We start from the raw sequence: 22,245 nt of genomic DNA, 5'->3' as shown, positions 1-22,245 counted from the left end.
GAGAATGCAGCCAGGCCTCTGCAGAGGTATCAGTCCCCATCACCCTCATTTTAGAGACAACCAAGAAAAATACACTTGGAGTCATTCAGTTTGGGGGTGAGTATCATGGTTGTTAAGAGCTTTTGAGTCAGACCTCGGGAAGGTGAAGTTGGACAAATTACTCATCCTCACCACCCCACCACCTCCCCCTGCCCCACCTCCCCACCTGCCGGGTAGAGACAACAGCAGCAAGATCGAGAGACCTAATGTCTAGTAAGTGCCTGGAACATAGCTGGTGTTCGATGAGCAGATGCGGGTTGACTCAGTGGGAGCCTGCCAGGGGCAGTCACAGTGTGCTGGAGAGTTCGCTGATTCTTCCCTGAGCTGAAGTTCCCAGAGAGTTCTGGCTGACCTGTCTGGCAATGGCGGCCTTTGTAGGCTGCAGGGATGGTTCAGATCCTTGGCCCTGAGTGGCCACACAAGGCCTGTTTCCAGCTTTCTCCAGCTCCCATCATTCAAAGAGGATCATGAAAATGAATCTCGTAGTGAGTGGGGAGGCGGGGAGAGACCACATCTCAATTCTGTTCATGGTCAGTTCTGTTACTGTGGCCTGGAATTTTGGTCTCCAACAGCAACAAAGATAGCCTGGCTTGAGAGTCCTTATGAGTGGGACTCCTCGAGGCAGGGAGCCCCCAGGCCTCCCCAAGCAGCTCTGCTCTCATCACCTCCCTTGCTCCTCTCTGGGCCCAGTTTTAGTTCCAGAGCACCCGAGATTTCTTGGGAGCTCAGCCGTGCCAGCGGCCACCATTGCGGCTTGTGGGTGTTTGGGTTTGGAGTTATTTTTTGGACAGTTTCTGCCTTTCTGTTTTGCTTTCTCAGCTTAGCCCTTAGCAAAGAGCTCTGAAAGGGCCCTTGCCATCTTCCCCTGCTTTGGCTTGTGCTGGTTTCTGGATGCTCCTTTGTCATTTCAAGGACCTACTATGTGAATCACGTTGATTAAGTGCACAGATTCTGGAGCCACATGGCATGGGTTCACATCCCACCTCTGGCACATATTAGCTGAGTTATCTTAGGATACTCACTTCTCTGAGCCTCAGTCTCCTCATCAGTAAAATGGAAATACTATTAGTAGGGTCAGTGGAAGGATTTAGGAAAGTGATGCATGTGGGATGATTTGCTTGTGTCTAGAACTTAATTCAGCAGCTGTGAGATACATGTACACACACACACTCACACACACACACACACACTGTCATCTCATTTAATTTTCATCTTGGACCTGTGAGGAGGAGATTCTCACTCTTGTTGTAGTTGGTGATACTGATTTCACTGCCCGAGCTCACTCACCTGGCAGGTCACAGGAAGGACTTGAACAGAAGCCTCCAACTCTAGAAAACTGTCTGATCCTTCTTCAGCTTAAGTGTAACTCAAAGGAAGATTTCTTGCTGAACATAACATCAAAACTCTCTCTCCCTCCCCCCCCCCTTCCCCTTCTTTTCTTGTCTCTCTGCCCAACCCCAACCTATGACTCAACGCTGCAGATCCTAAATGAAGTTTTTTGGTGACCTGAACCTAGGAGTTGGGGAAATGAACTTGGCAGAGGGAGCACAATCCTCTGGGATGCTGGGGATGATGAAAGCATGCCCCTTAGACTCAGCCACCCGAGAGTCAGGGGAGCTGACGTATCGGTATTCCTGTTCTTGTCTGTCATTGGTCCAGAGTGAATATTCATCCCCAGCACTGGCCTGCTCAGGAAGAGTGGGATCTCATGCTTACAGAGGGCCTCAGGCAAAGGAACGCAGGAGCTGGCAGTTGGAAGTTGATTGGGAGTGTTTAAGGGGAGGGGACATGGGCAGGGCAGGGGCAGTATCGAGGAAGCATCCTGGACATCCATCTGTCACTGCACACATGGTTCTGGACTGTGATCGTCTGTTTCCTGCTGTCCCCTCCAGCTCCTTAGGGCAGATCTCATTCGTCACAACACGGGGCTCACAGGTACATTGAATGGATGAATCTAGATTCTTAGACTACTACTCTTTCAGGGCAGAGGGAGGCCTTTGGGTCATTTTGGCCCACCTTCCATATGACGTGTGGGTCCTTTCCTCATGTGATGTGCAGAAGCTTTCCTACCACCCCTCTTAGCAAACCCAGCACTGCTGGGGACAGCCTGCCCCATCACGAGACAGCTTTGACTATGAGAAAGGACTTCACTGTCATCTGTGGCCACTGATTCTGTGTCCAGGCTTTGTCCCTGCCCTGGGTGAGAGGGCCTGGGCCAGAGAAGTCTGCAGTATCCTCTGAGGACTTGTGGCTGGTGGAAGATTCCCTCAGAAGGCACACCTCTTGTGCTGTACCCTAATGACACAGTTGTCTGTGTCCAGCTGTCTCCTTGCTGAGGGTGGGAAATAGATTTTCTTCTGCATACACAAGTAGCTCAAAGACCCAAGGAGGAGGAATTTGATCTGGGGTGAGTGCCTTCATTTTGCAATTCTCCTGTGAGTCTGTGGGCCAGTGCTGGCTGGGTCTGCAGCTTCTTCTGGAAGGAACAGGCCTGTGAAACCCTTGGTTGTGCCAAATGACCCATCAGGGGATTCTGCTTTTGGCCACAGTGGGTGGGGACTGAGCAAGAAAGCGGTTGTGTAACCCCGGGTGCTGACCGCAGCTGTAACAAAGGCAAAAGCGCTGGGTGGGGGCCGAGTTTGTCTTCAGAGGCCAGCATGCCCTGTGCTCCCTCCCCTCCCCCGGCTTCCAGAGCAGCCCCATCCATCCCATCACCCAGCAAACTGACCTCAGAAGCTTACACATGGTTCAACAAAACAGCAAAGAGTCAACACCCCTGCCGCCTGCCAGGCTGGGAGCCAGGCAATGGAGATATCGAGGCAAAGATGCGATTTCTGTCATCTCAGAGTTCTAGCTATCCAGGGCTTTGAGAGGTGCCTATTGTCAGTAAGGAAGAATCAGATCTGGGAATCAGATACGTGGATGCAAGGCTCATCTTGGCAAATCTTGGGCACACCACTGCCTTAGTCAGCTTGGGCTGCCGTAACAAATATCACTGACTGGGAGCTTCACCAACATTCACTCTACACAGTTCTGGAGGCTGGGGGTCTGAGGCCAATGTACCCGCAGGGCTGGCCTCCTCCATGGCCTCTCTTTTGGCTCACAGATCCTCTTGCGTGATCACTCTGTGCATGAAGGCCCAGTGCCTGTGTCTCCTAATCTCTTCCTGTGAGGACACCAGTCAAATTGGACTAGGGTCCACTCTAAAGGCCTCATTTTAGCTTAATTGCTCCTTTAAAGCCCTATCTCCAAATATAGTCCCATTCCGAGGTTCTGGGTTAGAGCGTCAGCATATCAGGTTGAAGGGGTTGGTCGTGTGACCAACTGCTCTGCTCAAATTTCTCATCTGTAACCCAGCCCGAAGGCCGCTGTGGAGCTCGGGTTAGGCAACGTGCACGCACCCCAGAACCACCACGCAGGTGCGAAGGGATGTTAATTGTGGACTCAGACGGACCAAGGCAACTGGGGCATCTCGGGAAGCCATAGAGGAGATGTCTTGGGGGCATGTGACTCTCTGAGAAGATAGACGATCTCTCCCTTCCCTTTTCTCCTGGGGCACATGGTCACGAGCTAGGCCTGTGGGCCCGGCTGTGACGGGCATGATTTATCATGATTCTCTGCTGCAGAGGAGGTGTGGGCGGCTGGGAAATCACGTCGGGAGGAAGCCGGTGGCCCGGACTCACCTTCCCTCCCTGTCCAGGTCACTCTGCTGGCATTCCGGGAATACTTGTGGGCCCTCAGTTTCCTCGTTTCTGTCACAGGCAAGGAGAGAATTGAACCTAGAAGCTCTCGGAGTTGTGCAAGCCTGGGTGCTGACCGCAGTCTGTAACAAAGGCAAAACCACGGGCTGGGAGCCAGCTTTGTTTGCCGGGGCCAGGCTTGGCTGACTCTTCTCTGGTATTATGACCGTGACTCTAGATTCTTGGATTCTCTAAGGGCCTGTGACCAAGGTCCAGTCCTGCCCACTTGAAACAGCCTGAGCCCTGACCTTGGTCACAGCCTGAGTACAGACCCTGCTTAGAGCCTGAATCCTGACCCTGGTCACAGACTGGAGTATGGACCTCATACTGCATGCCACTTGCATTATGCGAATCACACCTAAAATGTGGGGTAATATGTGGATCCCCTTCTCAGCACTCCGTCTCCCACTGAGGGGCTCATTTAGTTAACATTTCTGGTGGGGCCCTCATCAGAGAAGAGATGGCCCCAACCCACCCTGCCCCTTTGTGTTTCGTCTGAAGACTGGGGGGCCTGGGGCTGGGGGAGGCCATCTTCCCCTGTCTTGCTTCCTTTGGGTGCAGCAGAGGCTAGGCAGGGTTGGAGCAGTGCAGCCTTGAGAGATATGTTGCTCAGAAGAGTTTGTCCCAAGCTCCAGGGCCCTCAGGTAGCTGGAATTTATGGTGTCAGCCCCACCCCATGTCATTAATAAAGGAAAATTAGCCCTCTCTGGGTGAGGACATTTTTCACTGGAGTCTGAGGGCTGTAATGAGGCGCTATCAAAGCCCCAACGTGCCATATGAATTTTATATGCCCTGTTTCCTACAAGTTCTGAACAGCTCGGCCGATTTATAAGGTAATGATTTTTCCATCCATAATTTCTTTCGTATGATTTTTGTAATGTAGACATTTCCCCCTCCTGGCTGGGCTGTGCACAGCGTGGTCAAGTAGATTAAGGCAAGGCAGGGAGGGAGAACTTTCCTCTGTAGCTCAGATCAGTGTGCAAGGGCCACGCGGCACTGTAATGGCCATGAGGGAATCCTGAAATCTGTCCCACGTCGGGTGCTGACTCCTGGCAGCCACCTTGAGCAAGTGATGTCCTCCCTCTGGGCCTTCGTTTCCCCATCTTTCCAGTGAGAGGGCACTATTCAGACAATCTACAGAATGACGTCAAGAACAATTGGCGTTCATCGCAGCCCCGCGCTTCTCTTGTGCAGACCTACCCTGTGTCAGGCACTGTGCTGGGCACTGCAGGCGTGAAGATGAATTCAGTACCGGCCCTCCCTCCAAGAGGAGCTGACTGAAAGTGGCTGCGTGTTTTGACAACATAGAAGTGACTGGTCCTCTCAGAGGGCTTCACAGGGGAAGTGCTTACAAAGAGCACTGTGAAGGAGAAATCATTTTGCCTGGCCAGGAAAGACCCACTTCAGACTTTGTCAGTGGAGGTGATGTCCCCTTCAACTCCATCTGGGTCCTTGGCAATGGGCCCAGCTTCCCTGAATGCAAGACCACCTTCAAGGTCCCCCAAGACACTCCAGGGGAGCTGGCTCCAGGAACAGTCCTTTCCTTTCTCCCTTCCAAGGCCAACGCCTCCTCTCCAGCTGCTCCAGTGGGGAGGAGGTGGGAGCAGAAACACCTGGGAGGAGCCCCTGCATGCCCATAAATCTGTTCCTCTCTATCCTTTGATGTGGACACTCCTATCTCCCTAGGATCACTGCCCGGGAGGTAGCTATTGAACTGAGGGTCAGAGGGCACCCAGCCCTCATTTTTGAGTGAGTGTGTGCTTTAACCTCACCTGGCCTGCATTATGTTAAGCCAGAAGGTCTTACAGGATGTGGATCACGCCTGTCCGGGCGGGTGCTGCAGCCCCGTATGGTCAACCATTATCCATGTACCAGCCCCACAGTGGTTTGAACTGTCAGAAACTCGGCAAGTCCTCCAGACGCTTGCTCTGTAGGACTTAGTGAGCCCCAGCAGGGATTATTTTCCTTTGTTCCCTGACTTGAGCAGCCGTGCGGGTGTCCCTGAGACCCAGCCTCCATACATCACGAGCCTCACTCCCTGTCTCGCTCACCTCTCAGACGCCTCAGAGGTCAGGGCGGTCACCGATTCTTTGACCAGGAGAGGAGACCAAGCCCAGAGCAGTTGCATGCCCTGGTGTGCAGCAGATCGGAGAGACAGGACAGAACTCAGGCCTCCCAATACTTGCACGGGCACACGCCCTTTCTGCCAGGTCGGCTCCTTCTCATGGCCCAGGTGCAGCTGACCGCCCCCCCTCACATGTGAGCCGGACTCACAGCAGCCGGGCAAGCATCGGCAAACCCAGAGGAGAGCATGATGGAAACGGTGATGGAGCGGCTCTTGGCACGCCTCTTTCTCGCTTCTCAGAAGTTGGTACGTTTGCCTTGGAAAGAAAAGCCACTTTAACTTTCCTGTAATAAAGTTTTCTAATTAACTGGAAAGAGAAGCATGCTGAAGGTATTAACCACATCTTAGCTATATGCTTGCTTTCTTTCTTTCTTTCTTTCTTTCTTTCTTTCTTTCTTTCTTTCTCTTTCTGCCTCTGCATTCAGAGCCTTTAGGAGTCTTTGCACAGCAGCTGTTAAAGTATTGCCAGAAAGTCAGACATGGGACATGCATACTGCCTGGGCAGCCACCCAGACCACCCCCCCTTTGCAAATGCGTGACGACAGGTGCACCCCTCCATCCCTGATGTGCCCAGTGTGCAGGTCAGCCCTGGAGAAAGGAGCCCCCGCCCCCATGTGAGTCCAGGACTGAGATTAGCATCCACTAAGCACTTACTATGTCCCGGGCATCATTCTGGGGACTTCCAAGTTCAATAAAACATGTTCATTTCCCTGGAGAAGCCCATAGTTTAATGGAGGCTAAACACATTAGGAGGAAATTACTCAGATTATAAAAGTATATTCCACACCACAAAAAGAATATAACAATTTCTCAGCAGCCACACCCCCTCGGGCCACGTACTCCTATACTTTATACCCCAAGCCCCTAAAGATAGACTTTAAACACCCACTCAGACAATGAATTTGCTACACACTCTCCTGGGAAAGGATAGTACTTTATTACTATTAGTATTGTTAATTATTCTCCTTGCCGTTAGCAGGTGCTGGAGTCAGACTTCTTTGGTCCGTGTTCAAACTCCACCATTTACTAGCTGGGTGACCGTGGGCAAATTACATTACCTCTCTGTGCCTCAGCCTCCCAGTATGAAAAAGGAGAATAACGGTGCCTGTATTATAGATCATTTAGCAGAGGTCATGCCTAAGGAGCATTTAACCCAGTGCCAGACACTTAGTGAGAACAAAATAATTGCTCACTGTTGTTGTTATCCTAATATTAAAGAAGAGGAAGTTGAGGCTTAGGAAAGTAAAATATGCGAAGGGAAGTTTAGACCAGAGACCAAAATCCTAACCATGATGCCAGACTGTTATCAGTCACTAGCACGCTAACGGACAGGGCACTTTCCCTCACCCACAATGACAACTCCATCTTGATGGGAAGGGGAGCCTTCCTCACAGGCATCGGAACACGGTGGGCAAAGCTGGTCACAATGTGCACCTGGTCAGTGCCTGGAGATTGACGGATGGGGACAGAGAGGCTGAGCAAGTACCCTGCAAGATGGATCCTCACCCACATCCATGGGCCTCCCATCTCACAAGATGCCACCAGTTGGTGACTAGTGCCAGGATCTCCTGCCCTGGAGGGGAGACCTGACCAGGTGCATCTCTGGCTTGCTCAAAGAGCCACAAATCTTGCATTCTGGGGTCTCATCAGTCTGTGACTCAGCAACCTGGGGGTCTTGGATTCTGAGTGTTTGAGCCAAGGGGCGCAAGCTTCTGTGAGTGTCCCAGTGTAGGGTACACTCCAGTCCCGGGCCTTTGCTCATGCTGCTTCCACCGCCTGGAACGCCTTTATCCCTGGATCCCGCCTCTTGAAATCTTATCCTTGTAGGCATGGCAGGAGCAGATGTTCCAGAATCCGCCATCCCCTCCTTGGCGCTCACGTTGCATTATGCTCCAGACTCTTAGGAAGTACTAAGTTCATTCTGCTGCACCCTAGGAGCAGACTTTCAGCCCATCTTTCATGTCTGGCTGGAGGGCAAGGATGAACTTGGGCACACCTGGGTTCTAAGTGCTCAGCACAGGGCCAGGCCCGGTCGATGTTTGTGATGTTGACATGGGTTTGAGTTGGAAGGCCGGGCAGTATCTGGGCAGTGGGAGAAACACATCATGATGATATGAGCACAGACACAAAAGATGGACTTCTCCCACCTCCCGCCTGGGCCGCCAGCCAGCCCTGGACCGGTCCCAAGTCATATGGACCTTGTCTAAGAAAAGAGCCACCCTCCCGCCCCACCACTGAGCAGGCGTGGGCACACACAACTCCTGTGGGCTCTGGGAGAAAGAGGCCCATTCAAAGGGTAGCCTATAAAACCTCTTAGCTCGCACTCAGAGGCTTATATCACCCTTAAAAGTGTGGTCAGCACGGTGTTATTGCTCTGCGGCTGCAGGGACGGCGACATGATTTACCTGCGTAATTAACTGGTTGCTGCACCCAAACTCTAAGCAAACACAGTGCACTTGGCTAAAATTACCTGCTTCCGAGCTCCCGCTTTTCGTTGAGGGGTTCAAAGGCATTCCAGGAGCTAGTGCTGAAGTCGGCTTCTATTGGGGCTTTCTTCCCCAGGTTATGGGCCTGGGGCTGGGAGCCCATCAGAGAGATTCAACAACTCTGGCCATTCCATTTCCAAAGAGACCCATTCTGAGTTAGCACCTCAGGAGAGGGAGGTAAATGATCTTGTGTCACGTTCCCTCTGCTTTCAGGTCCCACGCACACCTCATCTGTCTTCTCCTGCGAGGGTCTCTAATTTTCAGCAGCTTTTGACTAAGTTGGTAATTTCTTCTTCTTGAAAAAAATGCCTGTGAGAATTTCAGGCCACCCTCTCTCTGCCTCCTGCCTGCCTGGCCACTCCTTTACAGCCGCCCGGCTGGCTCCTCCTTGTGTCCCTGACCCCTAAGCACCGAGGCCTGTGGGGCTCCTTCCTCAGACCTGTCCCTTCTCCCTCCTCCCTCGTCGTCAAAGCCACCTCCCAGAGGTCTGCCTCGGCCCTGGACTTCCCTTCTGAGTCCCAGACGGTTGTGTTCGGTTGTGTCCTGACATCTCCATCTGCTTGTCTAGCAGGTGCCTCAAAATTAGCAGACCCCAAACCAAACCCCGAGTCGTCCGAACCTGCTCCTCCCCTGGTCTTCTCTGACTCAGAAGACGGAGCCTCCGTCCGATAGCTGCTCAGGCCCCAGCAACTGGCCTCACTCCCGGCTCCTCTTTTCCCTCATACCCTACATCCAGTTGGCCAGCACGTCCTACTGGCTCTACCTCCATGGTGGATCCAGAGCGTCGCCGTCTCTCCTCTGCCTCCCTGGCCCCAAACCCACCTCCTCACCCACCATCCTCGCCCGCCATCACCGAGGTGACCTCACTCCCCGGATCCCTCCTTCTGCCTTTGTCCCTTTGCATTCTGTCCTCCACACAGCAGAGTCTGCTTCTAAAAGGCAAGTCAGGGGGTGCCTGACTTCGGCTCAGGTCGTGATGTTGCAGTTCGTGAGTTTGAGCCCCGCGCCGGGCTTGCTGATGTCAGCACAAAGCTCACTTAGTATCCTCTGTCCCCCTCTCTCTCTGCCCCTCTTCTGCTCGTGTTCTCCCTCCCTCTCGCGCTCTCTATCTCTCTCTCTCTCTCTCTCAAAAAAAATAAAATAAAACATTAAAAAATAAAAATAAACATTACAAAAGAATTAAAGGGCAAGTCAGGTCTTACCAGTCCTGGCTTAAAATCCTCCATGGCTTCCTCCTCACTCTGAGGAAAAGCCAGTGTCCTCACGGTGGCCTGTAATGACTCCCCATCCCCACCCTGTTCCCATGCTGACCTCACCTGGTGCCTTCTCCTCCCTCACCCCTTTTGCTGCAGGCTGGCCTCCTGGCTGTTCCTCGGCCATGCCAGCCATGTTCCTTCCTCCTGTTGGAGACCCTGCTTGTCTCCAGTGTTCTCCAGGTCTCCCCCACGGCTGCTCTCAAACCATCTTCAGGTCTATGCCCAGTGTCTCCGTCTCGGGGAAGCCTTCCCTAACCACACTACATAACATGTACACCCTGCGCATGCCCTCCTGATTTCCCTTACCCTGCCTCGTGTTTCTCCATAGTGGTGATCACCACCCAGCGTATGAATATGTTTACTTGTCAATTCCTGTCTGTTCCGCTAGAACGTGATCTCAACATGCCAGAGAGTTTGTTTTGTTCACTGCTGTATCCTTGGAATCTGAAACAATTTCTGAATGGAGTAGACACATGCGTATGAATGAATCATCCAGTTCACCATTTGGTAAGGGTTGCAGAGGAAGAAAATGAAGCTCGGGGAAGTAAACCATTTGCCTGGGTTTGCACAGCTAGCGAGCAGCCATCGTGGGAACCAAACCCAGCTCTGGTGGCTGTGTCCTGTCACAGAACGTGCTCTTTCTTTTTTTTTGGTAGAGTTTGGTCTTCCAAACCGTGTCACTTGGAAGCTTTACCAAGGTCTGGTGCTGAAGGAGGAAGGGAAGACATCAGTAGGTAGGGCCAGTCCCCTCCCTCTGGGAGGTCACAGCCCCAGTCAGGGACCAGGCAGCGTGAGAAATCAAAGCAGGAGGTTGGGGATTGCTCTGTGGAGGGTGGCCAACGTTTAGAGGCAGCCTGAGGATACATGATGCCCAGAGACAGAGCTTCCTGACAGGTGAGCCAAGCTATGAGCCCTGAGCCCTCAGGTGGTTGCCCAAGGTCAGGGGTGACCAGAACTCCTGCCTTTCCTCCCAGTGTGCCCAGTGTCATCATTTTCCATCTGAGTCTAGAGGGAAGAGGCCTGAAAAGGGAACCCAGTGTCAAATAGCTGCATGGTACCAAGGACTTTCTACAAGTTTTTCGCTTAAATTTTTACCACACTCACTTTGTTATCAAGATAACAAGGCAGAAGAGAAAGTGGGGTAGGCCCTGCAGGGTCTGTCTAGAAAGACTAGCTCAGCTTGGGTCCTTAGCTCTGGGGAACCTCTCCCCTCTTCTCACCCTTCCCCAAGCTGAGGTAGTTGCCCCCTGGCCCGTGCCTCCCGTGGCCCCTCTGCCCACTTTTCCCTCTGGGATGTGGACTCCTTTGGACAGGGTGCTCCAAGGCAGGTACAGCTCCCCTCCATCCCTGCGTGGCACCTCTCAGATCCTGGCAAGCAGTATCTGAGATACCGAGGGAGGGAGGGAATGAATGAGCGCATGGAGACCCGGTGGTTTATGTGACTAGTGCAAAGTTACCCACCAGGTAGGTGACACTTCTGGGCCTCAGAGTCGAGCCTGGGCACTCCTGCAGTGTCCAGTCAGACAGGGGCTTGTCTTGTTGCTACAGCATCAGGATGTGTGTGTTGGCCTGGGCCTACCTTGGGAGATGAGAGAGGTGAGGCAGATTGCTGTGGGATTCCAGTGAGAAAGAACCCCAAAAGCCCCCATGTCAAACCCAGTATGCTTGTTCTGCTCTCATTTGGATCTGGCAGCCCGGGGATTGCAAGGCCTTGGAAGGTTTTCTGGATTTGAGAAGATGAGATTAGGAGGTGGTCCATAGCCACAGAGCTAGAGGGAGATCTCCATCCTTACAGTGGAACACTGATTTTTTTCTCTGCTTCATAATCCCAGATAAATGACATCGAGCCCCAAGTTGATTCCTCCTCACCGGGCCCTGATTCAGGCAGAAGCTCAGGACTGCCAACTGGGAGTTTGGAGCTCGTAACTCAACTGTGGGCAGGGGCTGGGGGGCCTGATTCCAATTAAAGATGTCAAATGTATTTATGGATTATGCAATCAACAGGTATGCAGCAGCCTCGATAGCCGACCGGGCCACCCTGGAGATAGGCCTGTAATTAATTAATCCCAGTGGGCCTGCCAAATTCTGTTTCAAACATGAGTGCTCCAGGGGATGTTGGGGACCGAATCTGAGGCCTGCTTTAGTTCCTGCTTCGCTTCAGGGAGGGCCAAGGAGCTGGGTTGTGGGTTCTGTCTGAGCAGAGAAAAAATATGAGACTCAGGGGATCTGGGTTTGAATCATGGCTCTGCCACTTACCGGCTTGACTGGTGTGACCTCAAACATGTTACTGAAACTGTCGGAGTCTAGTGTCTGCTTCTGAAAAGGACAGCCCCAGCATGGGCCTGCACAACCTTCTCATTCGCGACATGGATGTGCGCCCACAGATAGGCAAAGCAGCCCCTCCCCATAAGGAATAACTGCTATGGAAAACACATGCCCATCCTAAAATAGCTCGGAGCCTCACTTTACTCATCTGTGAAATGGACTTGCCAACCCTGCCCTCTGGTCTCTCTTTGGCCCTTTGAATTCTTACCAGCTGACAGAGAGTCAAACAAGATTCTCAGCAAACATGGGCTCCGGCCAGGTCCTCAGTTGCACCCCAGGGCCCAGAACTGAATTCAAGGAGATAAATCCCTCCAGGAACCCACAGCGCATGGGGGGATGCCCACACCCACCGGGATTTACAGGAACGGGGGCAGCAGTGATGGCAGCAAGCTTGGCCATCGCTGGAGGGCCAGACGCTGCGCTACCTGCTGCCCACGGTTGGCTCAGCATCCTTGCCTTTACCAGGTAGATGGGGCCTCCGCCTCCCAGCTCACGGTCCCAGAGAGGTCAGGGGGCAGCAGATGGCAAGCACATGGTCCTCTGACTCTATTGTATAAGGTGTCGCATTTCTGGCAGTTGCAGTAGTGGGACAGGTAGCCGCTGCCAGCATTAGCCGGGTCACCGAGCACTTCACGTGGGAGCTGAGCCTGTTCCGGACCTGGTGGGTTTGAACCCCTTAGTTTCTCCCTCTTCCCTTCCCCTCTGAGGTATAATTTGCACTGGATAAAATTCCCTCTGGCTGCAGGCTGGAGCATGGACCGTAGGGATCCAGCGAGCAGGTCGATGGGCCGGGTCAGGTGGAAGACAATGAGGTCTTGAGGCAGGTGCTGCCAGCTTGGGAAAGAGAAGGCCACGGCATCCGGAGATATGTAAGAGGCCTGCGTGGCTTGACCAGGAGACTGGTTGGATGAACACGTGCATATGTGTGCGTGCGTGTGCGAGCCTGCACGTTGTATGTGTGTGTGTTGGTGTGCGTGTATATATTGTGTGTGTGCACACATGCATGAGTATAAGTGTGTGTGCATGCATGAGCGTGTGTCTGCACACATGAGTGTGTGTACGTGCATGAGTGTGAAGTAGGGAACAAGGAGACAGGACTACGGGAGAAGCCAGACTCCTGGCACATGAGGAGGATGGTCCAGATTAAGGCTGATCCTGTGTGTCCCCTGCCCGTCCCTGCAATCGGTCATGGCTGTGTCTGCCAGAGCCCCACGCTTTAGGCAGCAGGCTCTTTGGGAACAGAGTCTGTGGTGGGGTTGTGACCTCTTGGGTACACCTACAACATTGTGTAGCATGTCCTGTCATGAGAATGCTTTGCACCCATGATCTGACCTGACCCCCGTTCTGCAGGGCCTGAGGCCCAGAGCGGCCTCCTCATGGCAGAGGCCAAAGCAGGCCTGACTGTGTGTGTGCCCCGCCCACATCCCCCACACATGAGTGTCAGGGGCTGACAGAAACCTGCCAGGCAGCAGGCTGCGTGCCCTTCCAGCTCTGGCCGGCTTGCCATCCCTGTTTCCTTTTGGGAATACTTGGGGACCAGTCTTGACGCTCTGCCTGAAACACTAATTCCTGTGTCTCCTTCCCACGCACTTGGTCAGGGCCCTGATGCACCAAATCTGCTGCATGGCCCTCTGTTAGTCCTTTGTCCTCCCAGGCCTCTGTCCCCATCTGGTTGCACCAGATGAGTTCCTGCCAGCACTGGTGGCTTGTGGTTTATGCTACATCTCTTTAGTAGTGCCACCGAAGGGATTTAGTCTTCCCCAGGGGATAACTTGGGGGTGAATATCTAAACCTGCCAGCTGTGACCCTAACTGACCCTAGAAAGCATCATTCAAAGCAGGAGCAGGACACAGGAGGTCCAGAGAGGTGAATGGAATCCCCAAGGCCACCTAAGGAGCTGTGGGTACCCAGCGCCTCAGAGAGCCAGCAGGCACCCCAGAGGTGGTCTGTGGCCCCGCTGCTTAGGGGTGTGAACTCCACTGCCCCCTCCAGAGATAGAGTGCTCACCCCTCGTCGGGAAGCTTCCCTCAAAGGCCTCAGCCTTCTTCACACGTCCCATCACCCAAGCAAGACAACTGACACTCTTTCTTGCTAGAATGTCTCCAGGTCCCTGGGTGAATGACCTCTAGGAAGGAAGGTTGCCCTGGCTCAGAATCTAGCCATGGGTGTCTGATAAGTGAGTGTCCCCAGCAGGGTGAGAAGGGAGGATAAAGGCCAAATCTGATTGCAAGCAAACTGTACCCTCTTCTCTCTCATGCTGCTTTCCCCTGGTTTTACTTTCATTGAAGCTGATTGCTTTCCTGAAATTTAATCCCAAATTGTGAATTAGCCCTAAGTTAAGCAAAGTCCGGGGCTCTGCTGCCCTCCCAGGCATATGTCCCACCTTGAGAGGCCAAGTGGGTTCTGGTTAAGAACATGATCTTTGCCCCCAGACTGCGTGAATGCCATTCCTGGCTTGACTCTCATTCTGTGACTTGAGCCTATTATTTAATTTCTCTGTGCCTCAGTTTCCTCATGGGATGAATCAGGGATGGTATTAGTATCTGCCTCATAGGGCTGTTGTGAGTATTAAATTAGGAAGCCTATGGAAAGAGCCTGGAAGGGCCTGGCTCTTGGTGAGCAATGCGATTCCTACTTCCCTACTCCCTGGCCTACAGTATGAGTCTTGGGCAATAATCGCTCTCTGGATTGTTTTCACTCCTCGCTCTTAGACCTTTCAGAAGGGCTCTCAAGCCATGGAAGTTGTGTTGCACAGAAGCCCAGTTAGCTTCTCTCCAGGCCCTGCAGATGGCCCAAGTGATACAGTCAACCAGGAGGTGGGTCCAAGGCTCGGGGCTTGGCTTCCATCATGAGGAAGCTCTTGGGGACTTGTACAAGAGCAGTGACAGGGGAGGAAGATACAGTGGCCTGGGCAGGACAGGGAAGGAGAGGAGTGGAGACTGTCAGGAAGGTTGGCTGTGGAGGAGAAGTAGGTGGTACAGGGCTGAAGAAGGCTGTGGTGGTCCCTTTAAGAGATTTTAAACTGGCCTGGTCACCCTTGAATCCCAAACATCTTTCAGGGCCAAGAACCCATTCTTAGCAAGATGTCCTAATGTGGGAAAAACGCAAATCCCACCCGTCTTGGTGCTGAGGTCATGACATTTCCTGCTAAGAAGTGCACTGTACTGTGGGCCTGGCCATGGACTCCCAGAGCCCAGCAGGGGACAGAGATGGATCCCACCAGCAACTTTTTCCTAGTTCCAGTCCTGGCCTCCTGAGACCCAGGCCCCTCCCCTGTGGTGTGAACTTTCACAAGATCTTAGCCTTCCATCTGGATGACAAAAGAGATAGCAAACTTCAGTTCAGTTTAACAAACACTCCATCTACTGGACAGCTACTCTACACAGGGCCCCAGGGACCCAGAAACGATTAAAAGTGCGTCTCTGCCCTTGGGTTGCTCACAGTTCAGAATAATCACCAACATTTATTGGATACTTACTGTATGCCAGGTGGTACTCTGATGAATAGGGACAACACATATGGCCCCATTTAATTCCACATAAACAGTTGTTTGACTATTGCACAGAAGAAACTGAAGCTTGGAGAAGTTGAATAACTTGCCCAAACTCACACACATAAGAAGGCAAAGGAGCAAGATTCACACCAAGTTTCCAGTGTGGCTTCTGTTCCCTCCAACATGCACAACACATTAATTTCATTATCGGGGATATGGGTAAACCTGTGGGTTAATTATAGCCATTTGACTAATGAGGAAACCAAGACTCAAGGTGGGAAGTAGCTTGGCCAAGGTCATCTAGGGATGAAGTGACAGCTCTGCCATGTGAACCCAGGTCTGGAACTACTTGCATTTTGAGTTATTTCCTCAGTGATTTCCTTGGGGATTATAATTAATATCTTAACCTATAACAATCTAGTTCAGATTAGTATCAACTTAATTACAATAGCATATAAAACTTTGTTCTTTCCCTCCTCTCCCTCCTTTTTGCTGTTATTGTCTTACAAATTATATCCTTTAGTAATGTAGTATAAAACCCATCAAAACAGATTTATAATTGTTGCTTTCTGAAGTTGCCTTTGAAGTCAGATAATAGGAAAAAAAAGAGTTACAAACAAAAAAAATCATTTATACTGTCTTTTACAGTTACCTGTAAGTTACCTTTACTGTTGTTCTTGATTTATCCATGTGGATTCAAGTTACTGTCTGGTGTCCTTTCAACTCAGCCTGAAAGACTGCGTTTAGTGTTTCTTGTAGGGATGGTCTGCTGACAGCAAATTCTTTTCATTTTTGTTTATCTGAGAATGATTTAATTTCTTCAATTTTGAAGGATAGTTTTGCTGGATATAGAATTCATTGACACTCTTTTCTTTCAGTACATTGATTATGTCATCCAACTGCCTCTGGCTTCCATGATTTCTGATAAGAAATCAGCTATTAATCTTATTGAGAAGTATGATGAGTCATTTCTCTCTTGCGGCATTCAAGGCTCTCTATCTTTGGCTTTCAACAGCTGAATTAAGATATGTCTAGGTGTGATTCTCATTGAATTGATCCTACTTAGAATTCATTGAGCTTCTTGGATGTATAGATTAATGCTTTTCACCAGGTTTGGGAAGTTTTCAGCTATTATTTCTTTAATATTTGTTTTCTGCCCCTTTCTCTGTCTCCTCTTCTGTAATTCCCATTATGCATATATTGACACACTTGATGGTGTCCCATAGGTCTCTGTTCATTTGTCTTTAGTCTTTTTTCTTTCTGTTCCTCAGGCTGTCTAATCTCAGTTGATGTATCTTTAAGTTTGCAGATGCTTTCTTCCCCCTGCCCAGATCTACTGTTGAGCCATTCTGGTGAATTTTTCATTTCATTTATTGTACTCTTCAACTTTATAAGATGTGATTGTTTCTTTTTTTTTTTTTTTTAAATAATTTCTGTCTCTCTATTGATAGTCTATATTGAATGAGACATCCTTCCCATACTTTATTTCTTTAGACATGATCTCTTTAATTCTTTGGACATATATAAAATAGCTGATTTAAAGTCTTTGTCTAATAAGTATAATTTCTGGACTCCCTCAGAGATACTTTCTATTGATTGCTTTTTTTCCCTGTTTATGGGCCATAGTTTCTTATTTCTATGCATGTCTTATAATTTTTTTGTTGAAGACTGGGCATTTAAAATAATATAATATGACAACTCTGGAAATCAGATTCTCCTGCCACTTCAGGGTATGTTGTTGCTGTTTGTTGTTATTACTGTTTGTTTTTCTAAAACAATTTTGGGGGTGCCTGGGTGACTCAGGTGGTCTAGCCTCCGACTTTGGCTCGGGTCGTGATCTCACAGTTTGTGGATCTGAGCCCTGCGTTGGGCTCTGTGCTGACAGCATGGAGCCTGGAGCCCACTTCCAGTTCTGTGTCTTCCTCTCTCTGGCCCTCCCCTGCTCATGCTCTCTCTCTGTCTCTCAAAAGTAATAAACATTAAGAAAATGTCTTTAATCCAATTCTGTAAAGTGCAAATGCTTTGTCACGTGTAGCCACTGGAAGTTTCTGCTCAGTTAGCTTAATGGTCAGCTAATGAGCTCTTTTGCCCCAACTGTTATCCACTGGCTCAGACTGCTTTGATGCTAAACTATTACCTCTGATTGTTTTCAACAAATACCCCTGAGGAAATATCTGTTAGCATTGCGCAATCTCCAAGTCAGATCAAATACAGACAGCTTTGAGAGTGGGGTTTTCCAGGGAATCATCAGGCAGGTCCTCAGGTGACTGTTGTCTAGGAATGAGGCTCTAAAGGAACTCTGACACGGTTTTGTACCCTCCAGCGGCTGCCAGGCTGCTGATTTCCACTGTGATTGCAGGTGTTGGTTTTCAAGGCTACCACAGAAGAGTGTAGGGGCTGACAACAGGACAAGTTAAAATGCCACAAGAAATTTCTATTTTTACTGAAATCCAGTTGTTTTTTCTTGAATAAATGCTCCCTGGATTGTTGCAAGACTTTGGTTAACTTCCAGAGTTCTGAAAAAGTTGATGCTGACTAGAGTTTCAAGTGTTCTTATTGCTTTTATAGAAGAGAGAGTCTTTTGGAGGTTTTTACTTCACCAAATGGTTCACTGATGTCCAGCTCCTTGCACTTTTGCCTGGAGGCAGGATACATGGGCATGAAGAGGAAAGTTGGGCAGAGAACACAGAAGGCAATATCCTGAGGATCTACTAAGTGTCAAAAGGCATGGTTATAACAAAAGTCATAGGAATTCTCAGGGGGGGTATGATCAAGGTAGACTGAGGTATAGGTAAATGTTACTGAAGGCGGTGAGATCTTGGGTTGCCATGATTGCCAAGAGGGAAGGTGCCTTCACTCATCCCCCCATCTTCTATCACCTGACAATCTCTTACACAAGTGGTCATTCACTGGCCAGACCTCCGACTAGGACCTTAACCAAATGCCACTGCTCCCTCTGGGAGACCTGGTTGTAGTTTTAAAACTGCATCCTCTCTTCTAGGCTGCACCTTTTGACCTACTCAGCCAGGTAAGACCCAAGCCTTTACCATAAAACCTAGCACCATCTTCTCCTGGTTGGTGGTGTTTCCTTTCCCCTGCTGATCTGAGCTCAGGACCGGACGAATCTGGTCTCAGATCAGGACTCCCCGTCTCAGAGCCTCTCTGCCACCATCTCCCACAGTGCCTGGAGTTCTGCCGTCATCACTAAATTATTGCCTTGTCCAGTCATCTGTATTTAATAAATTCTGATTTCCTTAAATGAAAGTTCCAAAGGGTTACTAGCCTGGAAGTCACACCTGGTGGGTTCTGCCACTTACCATATGTATGCCCTAAGAATACGATTTATGTGGTCCTAATTTCTGAACCTGTAAAATAAGGGGGAGGGTCTGTAAGAAGCCTTTGAAATTCAGAGCCCAAGACTGTGACCAGCTGGGTGGGGGTCTTTTTTCCAAGGAGTCACAAAGTCTTCCCAGCTCCTCAAAGCAGGGTTCGATGGCTCTCCGGGCTCCCAGGAGTTCTAGTGCCTCACTCTGTCCCTTACAACTAAGCACACATAGTGCCTGTTTGCAGCTGTGTCTCCCCAACCACAATGAATATGACAAGGGTGAGAACCTCCCAGATTCACCTCCATGTCCCTGGCACCCAGCACCAGGGCTTATATACAACAGGTGCTCAAGTAATGTTGGTCTCCGCTATAAAGTTCTCGGGACTTGCTAGAGTTTCCTGATAGTCTTACCACAATCTGTTAACACGCAGGCTTAATATGTGTGCAGAAGACTATGAAACAGGGAGAGGGAAGGAAGGATTTATAGCCCTTTAAGGTTTACAAATGTTCTCACACCTCTTAGCCATTCACTAACAGGTATTTATTAAGCGTTGTGCATATAAGATCACCCCCCAAAGAGGATTGCTGTTGCTATCCCCTTTTTGCAGGTTAGGAAAACAAGGTTCTGAGACGTGCTGTGCCTCTTCTGCGGTCACAGTGTCAGTCTGACTGGTCCCAAGACCCAGGGTTCCCCCTCACTGCATCCACCTCCAGACTGTCCTGTTAGAGTCTGACTCACTCCACCCCGGGACAGGAGACACCTATAAAACATGAGCTTCAGAGGGCAGGAATTTTTTTTACTGTATCCTGATGCCTAGAATAGCACCTGGCACATAGTAGGTGTTCAATAAGCACCGGTCTAATAGGATGAAGGAATCTTCTAGAATGCAGGTAAAGGATGTGTGACAGCAGACCCCAAAGAGGCCTGGTATGAGAAGAAAGAGCCGTGGGTCTTCAGCACTTCAGCACCGGCCTGTTCCAGACCCTGCTCTCTTCATCCCCACAGCAACCCTGCAAGGTGGGAACTAGACACGGAGGCCCAGGGGAAGCACCTGACTTGCCCAGTCACCTGACTAGTTACGTGACCAGCTAAGGATTGAACCCGGCTCATTGCAGTGCCGGAGCCAGGCTCTCTCTGTCCTCCAGCACTCTGTTGAAGTTGAAAAGATCCTGAGGGCCAGGTAACCTAGTCTCCTCGATTTATGGAGAGAGGGGAGCGATTGCCCCGGCACGGCAGTCCAGCCGCCAAGCTGCCATTCCTGGCACTCAGAAGTCGCCCAGAGCACACACCCTGTGAGGCAGAAACCTGTACCGGCTCCCTGGGAGCCGAAAAATGTCTCCAGAACCCAGAGGTGTGCGCACACACCCACGATCACACAAAGACGGTCATGCTGCGCCTGCCACAGCAAAGGAGCCCCAGGCCCCTCGGAGTGTATTTTAAATCCATTCTGACTCCCCAGAAAGTCTGTTTTTGTTATTCACGCTGACCTTTTAAACTCCATGCAGTCCTGCATTTTTCCCGAGGCCTCAGTAGGACCTATTAATAATTCCGCTCTCCCACCAAGGCTCTGGGCTGCAGCCGGCTCTCTTATGTGCTGTAAAAGCCACCCCCCCCAACTGCTGGCGAGTTCACCCTCCTCTCCAGACATTAGAGGGGAAAACAGAGGCTCCCCCCTTCTACCCAGCCGTGGGAGAGGAGGCCATGTGCATGGTCGCAGCCTATGCTCTTCAAAGGTGAGGACAGGTGGTCTGGCCTCCACCAAGGATAGAATCGGGGCACTCGATGGCTGGGGGAATGTGGCTGAGCCGGCCCCCTGCCTCTAGCTGCTTTCTCCTCTCTCTGAGCAAACATCTCTGCAAATAAATCTCCTCTTTCTGCCTTTCTCTCTCTCTGCTGGGTTACTGCTTCAGTTTCATTAAAGACTCTGGAAACATTCTTCAGGCTCGGCCGAGATATATAATACGGAGAACAGAGATTTGCTTCATAACCCACAAACTATTAAAAATATTAGTGTCCCCCAGAGAGTCTCTCTTAAAGATTCCTTCTCCCTCTCTGCCTCCCTCTCTCCCTGGCGCACAGTGCCAACAATAATGCAGGCGGGCTGGTCTGAGCCATTTCCTTGAAAGAAAATAAAGAAGAGATAAGGCCTTGAAGAAACCTCTCTTTGTGCCTGAATAATATCCGTCATCCTATACGTCTAGCTAGAGCTTTGTACTCGTCAAAGCCCCTTTCACCACCCTTATCTTGTCTGGTCCTCAAAGATGTGCAAAGTGGGGTCATGTCCTTTATGTTAGGGGGGAAACTGAGGCCCTAGAGAAAGATTTAGCTTTGAGGCAGCACTAGGTCTGGAACCCAGCTTCTTCTGGTTCGCAGCCTGGAGGGTTTTCTCATTCAAGTGAGTGTATTGAGTTGCTTCATCTCTCAGTAGCAAAGCACGTGCCCTGTGTGTATGAAACCCCTGAGCTCCCTCTGTCCTGACCACCTACTTTGATGTCATTGCAGGTGAGTTGGCTTTCGCTTGTTCACCTGAGTCGTGTTGAGGGCATCCTGTCGGCCAGGCCCATCCTTGGGGCTGAGAACAAGGCCAGGAGTGAATGTGGGTGTCAGACTGCCACTCTCAGGGAGGTCCCATCCAGTGACAGGGCCATCCCAGGGCAGGGCAGTGAGACCCCAGAGAAACCAGAGTGCCCAGGGCACAAGAGGACTCTTGACCAGGCAGGAAGGGGCCTCAGGAGTGATGCTCAGCTGGGATTTCTAAAGGTGGACAGAAGTTAGGCAGAGGGGATGGAAGAGAGAAGCAAGTTCGAGGACCAGAGGCCAGAGATGTTTTGGAAGAACAACTGAGGCATAGCCATGGGGTCAGCAGTGATGAGAGACGGGAAGGGAGAGGCCAGGGGCCCTGACGCTCAATGACAACTCGGCTTTGTTCCTAAGAATGATGGGGTGCGGCAAAGGACCTTTGGCCGTTCCTGGTTTTTTAGGAGTGTCTTAAGTGCCGTGTGTGAATTTGTCCATGGGATATCCACTGAAGGTGCTGTGGGTGCTTGGTTCTGACTTGGACCCTAGGGTTGATGGAGAATGGAGTGAAGAGGACAGAGATAAGGGAGGGAAGACCAGAGAGATGGCCTGAACAGGGGAGTGGGGGCAAAGAGGAGTGGCAGGTTGAGGAGATGGGAGGTAGGCTTGGGGACCCAATGCAGGGCAGTGACCAGGATGTGGGGTCCAAGCTGACTGAGGACCGGGGCAGCTGCTCCTGCAGGTGGATTTGGGTTTTGAGCCCTGTGTGACTGCTGAGAAAACCGAGTCATAGAGGAGTGACATGCTAGCTTTCCATGGTGAATAGTTGCAGAGTCAGAACGGAGCCTCAGCCCCTGTCCCTTAAGCAAGCAGCTCCTGAGTGCCTCTGGCCCCCTCCCGCACCACCCCAGCTGGACTCTTTGGGGACAGGGAGAGGG

The 22,245-nt window shown here is 50.9% G+C and overlaps 1 protein-coding gene and 1 long non-coding RNA gene across 4 annotated transcripts in view; one reads left to right on the top strand and one right to left on the bottom strand.

Moving 5' to 3' along the window:
* TRABD2B (TraB domain containing 2B) overlaps window positions 1-22,245 on the top strand; it is a 220,523-nt gene that overhangs the window by 132,203 nt on the left and 66,075 nt on the right. The window lies entirely within an intron of this gene.
* LOC123597848 lies at window positions 6,820-9,438 on the bottom strand. The gene is made up of 2 exons (XR_006712281.1): window positions 8,375-9,438; window positions 6,820-7,986 (listed from the first exon to the last, which is right to left on the bottom strand). It is a non-coding gene; the product is annotated as an uncharacterized LOC123597848 (long non-coding RNA).

The sequence above is a fragment of the Leopardus geoffroyi genome, chromosome C1 (genome assembly GCF_018350155.1).
Source record: "Leopardus geoffroyi isolate Oge1 chromosome C1, O.geoffroyi_Oge1_pat1.0, whole genome shotgun sequence".
Taxonomy (NCBI): domain Eukaryota; kingdom Metazoa; phylum Chordata; class Mammalia; order Carnivora; family Felidae; genus Leopardus; species Leopardus geoffroyi.
Note: the sequence above shows the minus strand (reverse complement) of the source record. Positions and strands in the feature narration are given on the sequence as shown.